We start from the raw sequence: 13787 nt of genomic DNA on the forward strand, positions 1-13787 counted from the left end.
GGCTCACAACCATCTGTAATGCGATCTGATTCTTCTGGTGTGTCTGAAGACAGCTACAGTGTACTCATATAAATATGATTTTTAAAAAAAGTGACCAAAAACCCTGATCCTGGCCACCACCAATGCACTACGGCAAATGTAAACCTCCACACATAGAAAGATAAACAGAATAAATGAATGTATTTTAAAAATAAAACCTCTGATCCTCACCAAAGAACCTTGATATAGATAATATGCACTGTGAAAATTTCAATGAACAAGCATTCTGAACAATAAACTGGGGAGGAAATAGTCCAGAGGAAGCTATCTGTAAGTGCAGCTTAAAAATAATTGAATGTGAGCTGGAGAGATGGTTCTACAGTTAAGAGCACTGGCTGCTTTTCTGAAACACTAGGGTTTGACCTCCAGCACCCACGTGAAAGCTCACAACTCTCTATAACAGGAAATCTGTCTATAATTCAAAAAATCTGGCACCATCTTCTGGCCACTACAGGCATTGCAAGCATGTAGTGCAGATGGCATACAGGCATAACACAAATAAAAATAAATACAATTTAAAACATAATTCAAACCCAATCCATATAAGACAAGCGTATTGTGTTGTTTTAAAGTGTGTTTCTCAACAAAGAGCTGATACCTAAGTATAGAGAAATTCAATACTGAATGAGACAGTTCCCCATCTCCACCAAATCAAAGACCATGGAGCCCCACAGCCATTCTCAGCCCAGTTTCCAGGACTAGGGTTATGGCATCTCTTCTGGCCATGTACTTTTAAGTTGTCTTGTTTTGCCACCCTGAAACCTTCAGAAACGAAGATAAGAACAAATGTGGTAAAGACAATTGGCTCCGGAGTAATTCTGAATTGCCAGTGTTCCTTCTCCTATAACTCATGCTACATTGCTTTACTGAGTCTAGCTACTCACTCTATCTGTAACAGAAAGCTACTAAAACTACCTATCTCAGTGACACCCATAGGCACTTTTGGTACAATACCTAGGACAGGAGAGACTATGATCACCACAATTCTCCTCTTCCTATGCTTTGAATTTTAAATTAATGAACTTGAACTTCTAAGTCAGGGCTGACATCTCAGTGTTTGAATCCTGTCCTTTACAACTACATAGAGGTCCTCACTTGTCAAGTGCACTACCAAGGTGATGTAAGTCTAGTCTCATGTGACAGTGACAGGTTTCATCTTGTCTGTATCAGTCACACCTTGACCTTCTTTCTCCAGGTCCAGACTGCAGACAGGGCTACCATACTGAAATCACGATTTCCAAAGTTGCACTATGCTTGCAAGAAAGTGCACTGGGTTTTGTTTGCTTCCAATATCACCCATGATGCCACACTATGTTTCCACTTGTGGAATGTAGGCCTTACAACCTAGCACACAGTTTAGTCAACCTATGAGATAGGTTGGTCCTTTTTACCTAGTGAAAGACTAAGATAGATCAACAGCCAGCCTGAAGACTCTCAAAACTTTCATAAGAAGACTTGTGAATGAATCAAAGCTACAAATTGGCAGTGACACTTCTGCTCTGCGCACACTCTGAGGCAAGTTGAGAGCCCACAGATGCTGCCTCGATGCCCGGCCACTCACATACAATACTCAGACTTGAACTAGCTATTATTCAAAACAGCATCTGCAAAAGTTACGCTCAAGTAGATTCACCACATAAATGACTCCTAAGAGTCTGTGGCCTTCCAGAAAACGAGTTGCATCCTGGGATACTGGTCTTCCCGAAAGCGAGTTGCATCCTGGGATATTAGCCCCGATGTCATGAGAACCTGAATCACAGTTGAGAGAGAATTTTCATCCCAGAAATGTGATGTGACTACAGACTACAGGCAGCAGGCAGAGTTGAACAGGCTGCAGCTTGGCCTCTGAGCAGAATCTACAGGATACTCAGCTAGCCTATGCAACCCACCCTCATTTGGAAGATGGGGGATGGAAGTCACGAACTACAGATTCTGATTTAACAGCCAGAAGTTAGAGCTGGAAGAGGCTCTCCCACCAAGGTCATTGTAAGGAAACGAATCTGGGATGGGGCCTTGGGCTCACTGAGGGAGATAACTCTCAACACATAAGTAGCAAGTGGTGGCCTTCTCACTGTGCTGAGCCTTGGGAAGAATTCCGTGGTAGCTCCAGTTATCATTCCCTTCACGTAAACTGTAGGCCTGAGGGGTCAGTATTACCCTCCATGTTTACAGTCAATGAAATAAGTTCAAGTCTGATTCTAGGTGTATGGTCTCAGCCATGGGACCAAACTGCCCCTCTGAGGAAGCCCTTAAATGCACAATCTGAAGGGACAAATGGACTGACAAATGTTAACAAGTTGGTGTATCTTTGAGGACACCAACCCATCCAGAAAAATTTTGACCCAAAATTTATCTTGTCCACAAGAAATTCAGGGACAGGGGATACAGCAGAGACTGAGGGAATGGCCAAGCACCAATCCCTGACACTATTAATGATATTCTGTTTATAACAATTTTAAGACAATTATTTCTTGAGCTAAATTCTCACTGAGGAAAGGTACTTACATAAACAGAACCATATAATAAAACAACTGAGTGCATGCTAAGGAATGACCCTCCAGACAATTCTCTTCTTTGTCAATATAAAATCCTATCTGCCAAACAACTGGACCGCAGCAAATCACAAATCTGAGACGGCATCTTCCAAGTGCAGATCTAAAGCTCAAGAATCTCTATAAACTTAGTAACATTAAATCTGAGGCAGATGGCTGAATGCCTTAGAAATCCCAAAACCTTCAGGGGATCCTGGATGGAAATTCCCTGGCTGGGTTTATAGTTTTTATCTCTGTATCAGAAAAATACTGCCACCACCTGGTGGTTTATTCTCTGCTACAATAGAAGTCTCCAAGAGCCATAAAATTAGAATCTGGACAGGTTCCTGTTGCCAATGTGACCCAAGTTAAAAAAAAAAAAAAAAAAAAAAACATTCTGCTCTTAATTTGTATGTTTTTCATATAATTCCAACTGAAGTACTGAACAAATTTAGCTTTTACCCATATGGAAGCATTCCCATCTCTAGAGCATGCTCTTAAGAATATTCAGTGATGCAAACGAAAAATATTAAAACACACAAGTCAAGTCTGGGACAGTGGTGCATGCCTATAATACCAGAAACATACACAATGTGAGAGAAACTTGGTCAACACAATGAGAGTTTGTTTTTTAAAAATTAACTTAATAAAATTAAAGCTCAAAAGTGCTTGGGACCCATACTAAGCAGTGTGACCGCTCATAAATTTTTATACCATTTTACCATTATTTATGCATTAATTTATGCTGGGTATACAGAAATTATTTTACATAAGTAAATGTACTTGGAACACCTCTCAGCTATCATGGAGAAATGTATCATTCAACTATTATGCATTTTCTTCATTATCTAACTTATCCATTGAGGCCAGTGACATACAATGATTTTTACAGTTAAATGTCACGCTTCTTTGCAAAGCTGGTGGCCTGCCCCTCTTGCCTATGGAAGGCAAGTGCTCACTACTGGGCTTCAGCCTGGGCCCTGATGTTTTGATTGGTACTTCTGTGGGCTGCTTATCACTTTGTAAGGAATGAGTGAGCATCAAGTGCGAGCTCAGGTTTAAGCCTGTTCCCACAGTGTTCCCTGCTACCCTTGTTTTACATGACCAAAATGACCAGGGGCCAGCACCTTCACAGAACTGAAAGAGTTCTAAGGAACTTAAAAACTAATCAATAGTGGCTATGATAAAGTATTAAACCAAAGTACAGGTGCAACATGTTCAACAGGTACACAAACTTTGTTCATCAGTTTACAATTCTGTTGACACTGGATAACTCAGAAGTCCTAGACAGATCCGGCCGAAGCTAAAAACGCCAAACCAGAGCATCAGAACTGCTCCAGAGACAGGAAGTCTGTCTGTCAAATTCACTGAGGGGACTGGGAAGCAGCAGTGAGTTGGAAGAAATCTACTTTGTCAGCCCATGTGTCTCTGTCTGGGTTACTGGGAGTATGGCGAACATAGGAACTGCCTGTTACACTGAACGAAGTTCCCAATAAGAGAAAGCCAAATGGGAAACATATGGGATTGTGAAAGAGGTGGGCCAAGTGGAGCAGAGTGAAGCAAAGTGACCTGGAATGTTTTAGACCCCATATGGGCAGCCTTAATAAGATGCTTAAAATGACATCCTAGGGTCTGCAAATCCAAGCTAGCTCTTAAGTACGTTTACTCCTGGCCCCGTGGACCCATTACTGCTCAGCTTACTACAGCTCTTAAAGAAACCTGACAATCACTCTTTAATTAAAGTGCATTATAAACGTAAGGCACAGTTTGAACAAAGAAAAAGAATGCTCTCTTGGTAAAATTACCCAGCTTCTGTTCTATCTGATTTTGCTCCTATGCTGGGAGTTCATTAAAGAAAATAAACTGCCCTTCTAACTTAAGAGATGAACAATCTGCAAAGAGGGAGGCTTTGCAGGGAGTGGGTTAGTTGTGACTGGAAGCCTGAGTGAGGCACTCAGTACTGAAGTTGAGCCCAGTGACCTAAGAAAAGATCCTCATCAAGTTCCTTCATTAAGTTCAAATGCAAAAGCGTCCCTGCTAGGGAAGACACCGGAGTAGATAACCACATTTTTCTGACTGTTGGTAAGAGAGCTGCATTTCCTAGTCACCAGCTTGAGAGTGGCTGGGGACCTGTGATCAAGTAGCCAAAGGAGGAGGTCACTGCCAGTCGAACTCTACATTGCAAGTTCAAGACCACCTGGAGCCTCTTTTCCTTTTACTCAAGAAAGGGTTCCACAGTTGGGATAGTGACTTCTCTCTCAACCTCAGAGACGGAGTTGAGCGAAGTCACTGTCCCCAGCCATTACCTATTTGATATATATGTACTTGAGCAGGAACAGCAGAAGCAGAAAGTTTAATGAAAAACCCCTGGCATTTGGTTACTGCATCAAGTAATACTGACAGACTACTTCATAGTTAGCCACAGAAACTAAAGGAAATAAATCTTCTAACACAGCCCCAGTGCATCAAAAAATAAGTACTCTGTTCTGACAGTCACAACATGGATCTATCTATATGTCTTCACATCATATGGAGAAAGAACACAAATACCAATTAATATAATTCTTTTCCCTTCTTTCCAGATTCCAATAAACATGGGGAGATGGCATTTGGCTCCTTTGGGAATTTAATAGAAAAAAGAAAAAAGATTGCTCGCAGTTCTGAGGCAGATAGAAAGGCAGGGAAAACTGGGAGACACGAGAAGAGAGAAAGGAGGCCTAATCCAGGCATTCGGCTTACATGTCTCACCTGCAGCAGGGCAAGAATTCCAGCACAACTGCCACTGTCTCCTTTCTGCCTCAATCCCTACAGACTGCTTGGAATCTCAGCGGAAATCTCATTTACAGGGAAAGGACATCCCCAGTGCAGCCCTAGTGGGCCTTATCAGATTCTAACTCCATCCAAGGCCTCTGTGTTATCAAGGGAAGGAGAGAGGGAACAGGATTTCTTGGCAACCTTTTGAGATATAAAGTGAAAGTTACCAAAAGGACTGTGCTAATGCTGGAACAGTTAACTGTTGACTATCCGGAAGAAGCCAGAGTCCACGCTTGAGTATGTCGTGCTTCTGGCACCCTCCCTTAGAAAGCACACACACACTGTCTGAGCACCAATCTTTAAAGCCTATCTTAGAAAACCAGCAACCTGGTTTCACTAAAATGACTAGCCCAGCCCTAGAATTCTATTTTGTTGAAGCCAGTGATCCCTTTGATTTGAGGTCTCTGAAAGCTGAAGAAAATTTCTCAGGCTGCTGAGGGTAGCCATGGAGAGCTGTGCTTCTGTCCCCATTAACTCATCCTCAAAACTAATTCCCTATATTGCTGATATAAAGAAGAAATACATATCAGAATTAGCTGATCAACAATCATTATTATGACTCTGGGGAGTATCACATTCTGAATAAGTACAACACATCCTACAAAATTCATCTAAACAGGCTGATTTTTTACTAAATCACGCTAATCTAAACATATCTATTTAGAAATGTGCTAAGATTTTCTTAGATCATGTTTATGCTGTGCTATAAAATATAAACATAGGCCTTTTCTGTTTGCATTATGCAATTGAGAATGACCAAAAAGTCACAATTTGCAGAACACTTAGCTAGCTTGAGCACTGAACATCCTGCTAACTCAAGAAACCTCTTAGCGTTCCGAGCAAACACACTCCCAGACTGTTCTGGACTGTCAAGAATTTATTCTCTAATTGTCTAGAGTTTAGAACTGAAAGCTTCATGTCTCAGACACACGGTCTAACCAGTACTGCTGGTCTTAGTAATGCAAAGACATCCTCAGAGTGTCAAGATAAGAAAGACACATCTTCCTGGAGTGTAAAGATATAAGGGAGGGACATTACATCATCTGAGTCTTCCATTAAAACCAAGATAAGAAATAATATACGATATAAACTCTGGATGAACTTTTAGAGCCAAACTAAAGCTGTCAATGTAACGTTGAGTTTTTGTCTTTTATTTTTATAGGGATATGGCAGATGATATGACTGATAAGCAATCCCAGAACACAGATGCCATCCATATAGACTGCGCCTTCATTCCTCTTATCTGCAGTGTGAGCCTAGACCTAAACCAGGCATTAACCTCCCTAGGCTTTTTTAAAACACAACAAAGGCTAGAGAGATGGCTCAGAGGTTAAGAGCACTGACTGCTCTTCCAGAGGTCCTGAGTTCAATTCCCAGCAACCACATGGTGGCTCACAACCATCTGTAATGAGATCCAATGCCCTCTTCTGGTGTGTCTGAAGAAAGCTACAGTGTACTCACATATATAAAATAAATAAATCCTGGGGGAAAAAAACCACACACACACACACAAAACAACAGAAAATCACATTGGAAAGCAGAGAATATGCTCTTGTAAAGAGAAAATACTTTCTATATATTATTTGGTTTTAAATGAGTGGTCAGCTCTCTGAGCTTTTTTTTTGGTCTTTTGGATTTGGTTTTTTCGAGACAGGGTTTCTCTGTATAGCCCTGGCTGTCCTGGAACTCACTCTGTAGACCAGGCTGGCCTCGAACTCAGAAATCCACCTGCCGCTGCCTACCAGAGTGCTGGGATTACAGGTGTGCGCCACCACCGCCTGGCTTACTCTGAGCTTTATATACAACATTCTTGTCATGCGAATTCCCAAAGAACACCATACACACACATGTGTATGCATATGAGCACCAGACACACACACACACACACACACACACTTATTTTTCTTTTTTGAAAGCTTAAAAGTATACCTATCAGAAGAAGAAACTGCATGCTTTTTGTCACAAGAGAAAGAGGGATGACTGACAGGGGTGCAGCTGAGCAGAGGCTGGATCTTACGGGTGAGAGTGAAAGAAGCAGGAGGACACTGTCTAAGATGGGTTCCCTGAACACCTATAGATTTAAGTCTAGCCAGAAATAAAGAGGGCTCTGATCAAATACAGCAAACTTGCTACCAAAGGACACCAAGTGTGGAAGTCTACCTAAAATGGTAAAGCCCAACACATTAGATAGTGTCTGAGTATACATCTCCATCCACTACTCTTAATGTTAAAAGACACTCTGTACTAAAGAGAGCATTAGAAAAAGCCACGTGTAGCTACTCAGATATATTTCCACCAGCATCCTCTGTTGATACACGGCTTGAGATTTAGAGACAAGTCTCCAGATTTGTGCTCTAGTCTATTCCAACCCAATGTAGTCAACAGCTTCAGGAACTGTGAACATGACTTTAGTGTATGCTATGACTAGATCTACCAGGGGATGTTTAATGCACTGAGGAGTGAGTTCCTGGCAGAGCCAGCCTCCCAGCTCATTCTTCTGTGTATATGTTGTGCTGATAAAAATGCTAGCGGGAGTTTCATTCCTCAAATACTTCAACACTCGAAGTCTAAAACACACACCATACCTTTTACCACCTGCTGGGTGGTTTCCGGTGCACTAAAGCCTGTCTCTCTCTCTCTCTCTCTCTCTCTCTCTCTCTCTCTCTCTCTCTCTCTCTCTCTCTCTATCTCTATCTCTATCTCTATCTCTATCTCTATCTCTATCTCCTTACCTCCCAGGCAGCCAAATGTTAGCGAAACATGGGATGAAGTTCTGGACCAGTAAATAAACCTTTAAGGTGGATCAAAAGAGGATGGGTGAATGAGAAGGGGAAGCTGTCTCTAGCTACACAGGACCCCACTTTATTTAATTGTTTACAGTGCTTCCCTCTGCTAGACATCCATTTTGCTGCTGACACTAAAAATGAAAATCCCTTCAGAGCAAATGGGTTTTCACTATTAAGATCCATACAAAGTGCCCCCTCACCCTACCCCCTCCCCCCGACAAAAAATACATTGGTTCTGAGCAAATTCTGGCCTGTTATTTGAAATATTTTGCAGGGGAAACAAAAAAAACAAAAAAAACAAAAACAAAAAAAAAAAAAAAAAAACCAAAAACAAACAGAAAAACCTAAACCCAAAAAGCTCCTTCCTTCCACACAGGGACTTAACTATGGCAGTGACCTAGTCCTTACACATAAAAGCCAGAGAATGATTGAAAGACAGATTAAACAATGATCTGTAAACACCTAGGCTCTAATAAACTCAGTACCTTATACCAGTATCTTCAGCACTGTTATAACCCCATTACCAAAATAAATTGCCTATCAAGCAAGAATGGTTCTTAAAACCAGACTTTGAACATGCATACAACAGAGACAGACAGACAGACAGACAGACAGACACACACACACACACACCTCCACAAATATATAGCTCTCCAACATAACTCACAGAGAAGCTGGCCACTGTTCTTACAGGCACAACTGTACGGGGATACTGTTTCCCATCATGCCCTTCCCAGGGAATGCTTAGCTAAGCAGTTTTGCAACCAAATGAAAGTAAGCATCACTGTCCTATTAACTGGTTCCTCTGTTCAAATCGTGACCCATACACCTCCTAGTGTGCCATGACAGATGGCCACACAGATGAAAACCCTGCAAATAGCTATTTCAAGTTCACGGCCAGAGAGAGAAGTATGGCACCTCAGAGGTAGAATTAGCATCCTGAGATCATGCTAACTCCAAGACATACATGCGGACCCAGAAAACCAGCAGGTAAGCATTGCATCAGCTATTGCTGGAGGGCATGCCAGGCTGAAAGGAGACAAGTGATCATTTCTACTCTGGGTTAACATCTAAAACGGTAAGACAAACACAGTTTGTGGCAGACTGTGAGAAGCCTCCCCAATCCTCATTTCCTCTTGGTATGTCAGTATCACTGAGAGAAAGCATGCCCAGAGGAAAATGTAGAGTCCTATCGTAACCTCCCCTGCAAGAGGTAAGCAGAGACATAGCAGGGAAGCTGCTGGGTGAGATCCCATGGAATTCTTTAAAAAGATTGGCGGCTGCAGCGGGCCCTTGCCAATCTTACCTTCTTCCTCACTGTACTCCATACCGAAGTCTTACCTTGCTTGATAAGAACAAAACTGCTGCTTAGGGGTGGTAGAACACACAACAAAAAGAACTGTGTGCTTTAGGTGTCCCGGGTCACCTTTGTCCAGGCTCTTCCTTTCTTAGGACAAAGTAAATCTTGCTTAGGCCATTCTTTGGCTCCTCTATAGTCTCCTCCCCAAGGAACTCCTAACGTACAAAGGGTCCGCTGAGTATCTAGGATAGGCTGGAGCACCGAACCGGGAACCAGGGAGAACACACTATAGGAGACACCCGAGGCTCTGGAACCTCAGATGTGGGTGTGATGATCCCTGATTCTGCCAAAGACTGGGGAGTAGGCTCACTGGACGAGCTTCTTACTCTGGAGGGCCTCAGTTTCCCCAGACTGGAAGTGAGTCCCAACAGCCAAGGAAAGGGACAGGATGTCAGTGCCCCCAGGGAGTGCTTGACATTCAGCCTACAGGATGGATTCTGCCAAGGATGTCATCACGAAGAGGAGCTTGTGTGGGTCTGGAAGATGGAAAAGCCTGGGTAATGTCTGCTTTGGGACCTAGAGAAAGAGATCATTGCACTAAATAACTGGGGGGGGGGGGGGGAATTAAATAAATGAAGTCAGGAAGGGACAGATGGCACAAAGAAAATTAGGAAAACTAAACTCAGATATTCCTGATCCGTGTGGTACAGTGGCATGGCTAAGGAAAAGAAGGCCGGCCAGGCGCATGCAAAATTGAAGTCTTTCCTTCATTTATCTGTGGCTATTTACCAGAAAACTCTCTCACAGGCTCATATATCAGAGTCACTGGGAGCATCTCTCAGACTGTCCTGAAATCTTGTAGTAAGCACACATAGAGACATACACTAGCCCACATATGCATGCACTCAAATTTACACACAACAGGGTCTCGCCAACTCTAGTATTCCTCAGCAGAACCAGGGATAAAGAATATTTCTAATCTGAATTGTGCTATACAGTAGCCACAAATGGCTACCGAACACTTGAAATGTTACTGCAACTCAACCTGAGATTTCTGAACTATCTGTCATTTAAACAAATTTATGTTTCTATTTAAATAGCCACATTGGGCTAAAGGCTACCACAATGGATAGGGAATCTATTTCAATGGCCTCTCCTGGATAGGGCCGTTGGGTTGGGCAACAAGAAGAGAGCAGAAGAGTGAGTGCAGATGTTACCCAAATGCTCCTCTATACACGCTGAGCTTTCTGTGCTAATCCAAAACTCTGTGTTTCCATTTCTACTGCCCCCAGCACAGGGACGTGCTTTCCTTAGGGGACCAAAAAAAAAAAAAAAAAAAATTACAAATGAATGGCAAATGATAAAAGGCACTGAAGTTCCTGTTGGATTAAGTGTGCACCAGAACACCACAGGATGGAGTGAGTAATCTTGGCAGGTGTCTGAACCAATCTGATACACATGGCATACTGCCTGATGGTATGTCCCTCCCATACTTTCCTGCACAAAGACCAGCAAGGTCACCTTCACCTCAGACAACAGATGCTATAATATTATAGAAAACAAGATTAGGAAGACAGCAAGCTAGACTTCCCTCCACACTATTCACACATACTCTGGATAAGCATGTTCCGTGCCACATCTCAAGGTCAACAGTACTTGTTCAAGAGATCACCCCGTCATGTCAATATGAGTGCCTGGGACAGACCAATTGAGAGCTAAAGGTCTGTGCCTTCTCTATAACGCTGTAACAGTGCCCGCCCTCCAATGGACAAGCAGCACCAAGAAACAGCAGCAGGCTCTCCAGGAGAGTTTCTGTGTATGCTCATTATGAGATGCAGAAGAGAGGGGGAGCGCCAACACATACAGATCTGGACTTCATTTCTACCTCAACTCATGCCACATTAGAAACTGTCTATCCCATCACATACACCGGCATTTCACAAAAGCCGACATGCTGCAAAAGCCCTGTTTACTCAACAGGAATTTATGAGCCCAGCAGCGGCAATGGGGCTGAGCAGGGCCGCCTGTGCACAGGCTCCACCTGGCACACATGCGGCACTTGTTTCCTAAGTGCCTTGGCCTTGGTTTATGAGGTCATCAGCCAGCCATGGTCAGAGTGTTCAGAACGGAAAGCAGCTAGTCTTTATGACGACTGGCAAGCAGGTTCCTGGAGGAAGAAGTCAGAGAGAAGAGCCCAAAATCCAAGTCCACTTTAGAGGTGACGCCAAGTCACCTGATATCAGACATGTCCTATTTTTCATAGTAAGAATGTAAAATTTATGAAATTCTGTTCATTATCACCCTATAATTGTTTGCAAATCAAGAATATTCGCATAGCTATTCTCCAGTTCACACCTAGTGATCCACACATGACTCTAGGAGCAGATACAACCACTTGTGAATCACATGCAACAGCTGGAGTCCAGGTCACAGAGTTGAGAGTCAAATGCTCTCAGGTTGACAGCAGAGAGAGCAGTGTTAAAGGGTGAAAGGGTTGGCTGTGAGCACGGTGGAGGTGTGGTGGTGGTGGTGATGGTGGTGCTGGTGCTGGTGGTGGTGGAGGTGTGGTGGTGGTGGAGGTGTGGTGGTGGAGGTGGTGGTGGTGGTGGTGGTGGTGGTGGTGGTGGTGGTGGTGGTTGCGGTGGTGGTGGTGGTGGTGGTAATGGTGGTGGTGGTGGTGGTGGTGGTGGTGGTGGTGGTGGTGGTAGTGGTTGCGGTGGTGGTCTTCTCTTTTCTTTCTTTTCTTTTATTCTTTTTTTGGTTTTTCTGTTTTGTTTTATTTTTTAAGCTTTTAAATCTAGTATTTCCCTCTGGGGAACAAAACCTTAAAAATAAATAAACCCAAGAAGCTGTCGTCAGTGATATTCTGAAAACTATAATCCACTAGGAAGCTCCAGTCAGACACTCACAAGCCTTAGCCTGTATTTCCTCCTTTCTAACCAGCACAAAACAAACAAAAAAAAAACAACCAAACAACAACAACAACAAAACCAGCCAACCTTCACAGTCTAGCTGGAAAGCTGAATGAGTAGTGCACACAGTTAGAGCACAGTCATAAGGACTACAATCTGGATATGCACTCAGTCAGAGGATCTGACACCCTTTGCTGACCTCCACATGTGCCCAGGTAAGATGCCCAGCGCCAGCCTCTGACCTCCACATAGATGCAGCCCCACACGCACCTTGGTTGTTTCAATGTGGTGGGATGGCAAGGAAACTGGAAAAGGAACAAACAGATCTGACAGTACAACATGCAAGTGGCTAAACAGAGATTTATGAAAACCTAGCATTTCCAACAGTATTAATTCTAAAACGGCATTTACAAATACAATGTTTTAAGAGTCACCTACGCATAAATGTGATCATTACTACCAAACAGAAATTCAAGACCTTCGGAAGGAACTCGGTGCTCAAATGTTTTACAGAGCTATGCCGTGTGGTTGGACAGAGTGGTGCCCCAGACTGTCGTTCCCCACACAGGCTAGTTATTATGGAGACAACACATCAATGGGCCCCAGCTGCATTCAACTAATTTTTAATCTTGTAGATTTTCCTGCTCTGGCTGGCTGGGTAATGCCATTAATAAATTAGAAAAGATGAGATGCAGGATTTTCAAAGTCCTGATAACTAAATCACTACATCTTCCCTACAGGATTACAAATTCCTTTACCTTCAATCCCATTCCACTCAGTATCTCTCCATCAGATGTAACTGTCAACATTTCTGTCTTGTGGGAAGAGAAAAGAGAGAGGGGAATCCCACTGTAAGTGAGAACCTTCACTTAATCAAAATAATAATAATAAAACCACTCTGCGTCTGCAAGAATGGTTTGTCCTCTCTGCAAGAAATTCTCATCAGTGATGAGCAATGTGATGAAGCCTCACTGCAGCTAACAAAAATATTTTTCAAATATCCAGCATCCAATCACATAAAAGCAGGAAGGCATCAAAGCCCCCTTCCCCTTTGGCATGTGCATTTCTTCAGAGGTAACAACTGTCACCTCTGAAGGAACTAGCACCATTTTTTGTCTATATCTAACACAGAAATACCCAGAGCCATTAAAATGACAGAGCAAGACATTATAACAAGGGAGCCTGCCCTGTGGGCAACCAGCACTGGGGTGCAGAAGAGGGGAATCAAAGAAGGAATGGGCAGAGGAAGGAAAATCTTACAAAGGAGAGAGAGGAGCGAAGAGAAGGAACCAATCAGTATTAAGTGCCCCACGCCAGACACCACACCAAGGTCTCTGACATAAGGTTCTATTCGATTCTTCTGTCAGAACTAAACATGCCCGTGTTAATTTAAGAGGAGAACCCC

The sequence above is a fragment of the Apodemus sylvaticus genome, chromosome 2 (genome assembly GCF_947179515.1).
Source record: "Apodemus sylvaticus chromosome 2, mApoSyl1.1, whole genome shotgun sequence".
Taxonomy (NCBI): Eukaryota; Metazoa; Chordata; class Mammalia; order Rodentia; family Muridae; genus Apodemus; species Apodemus sylvaticus.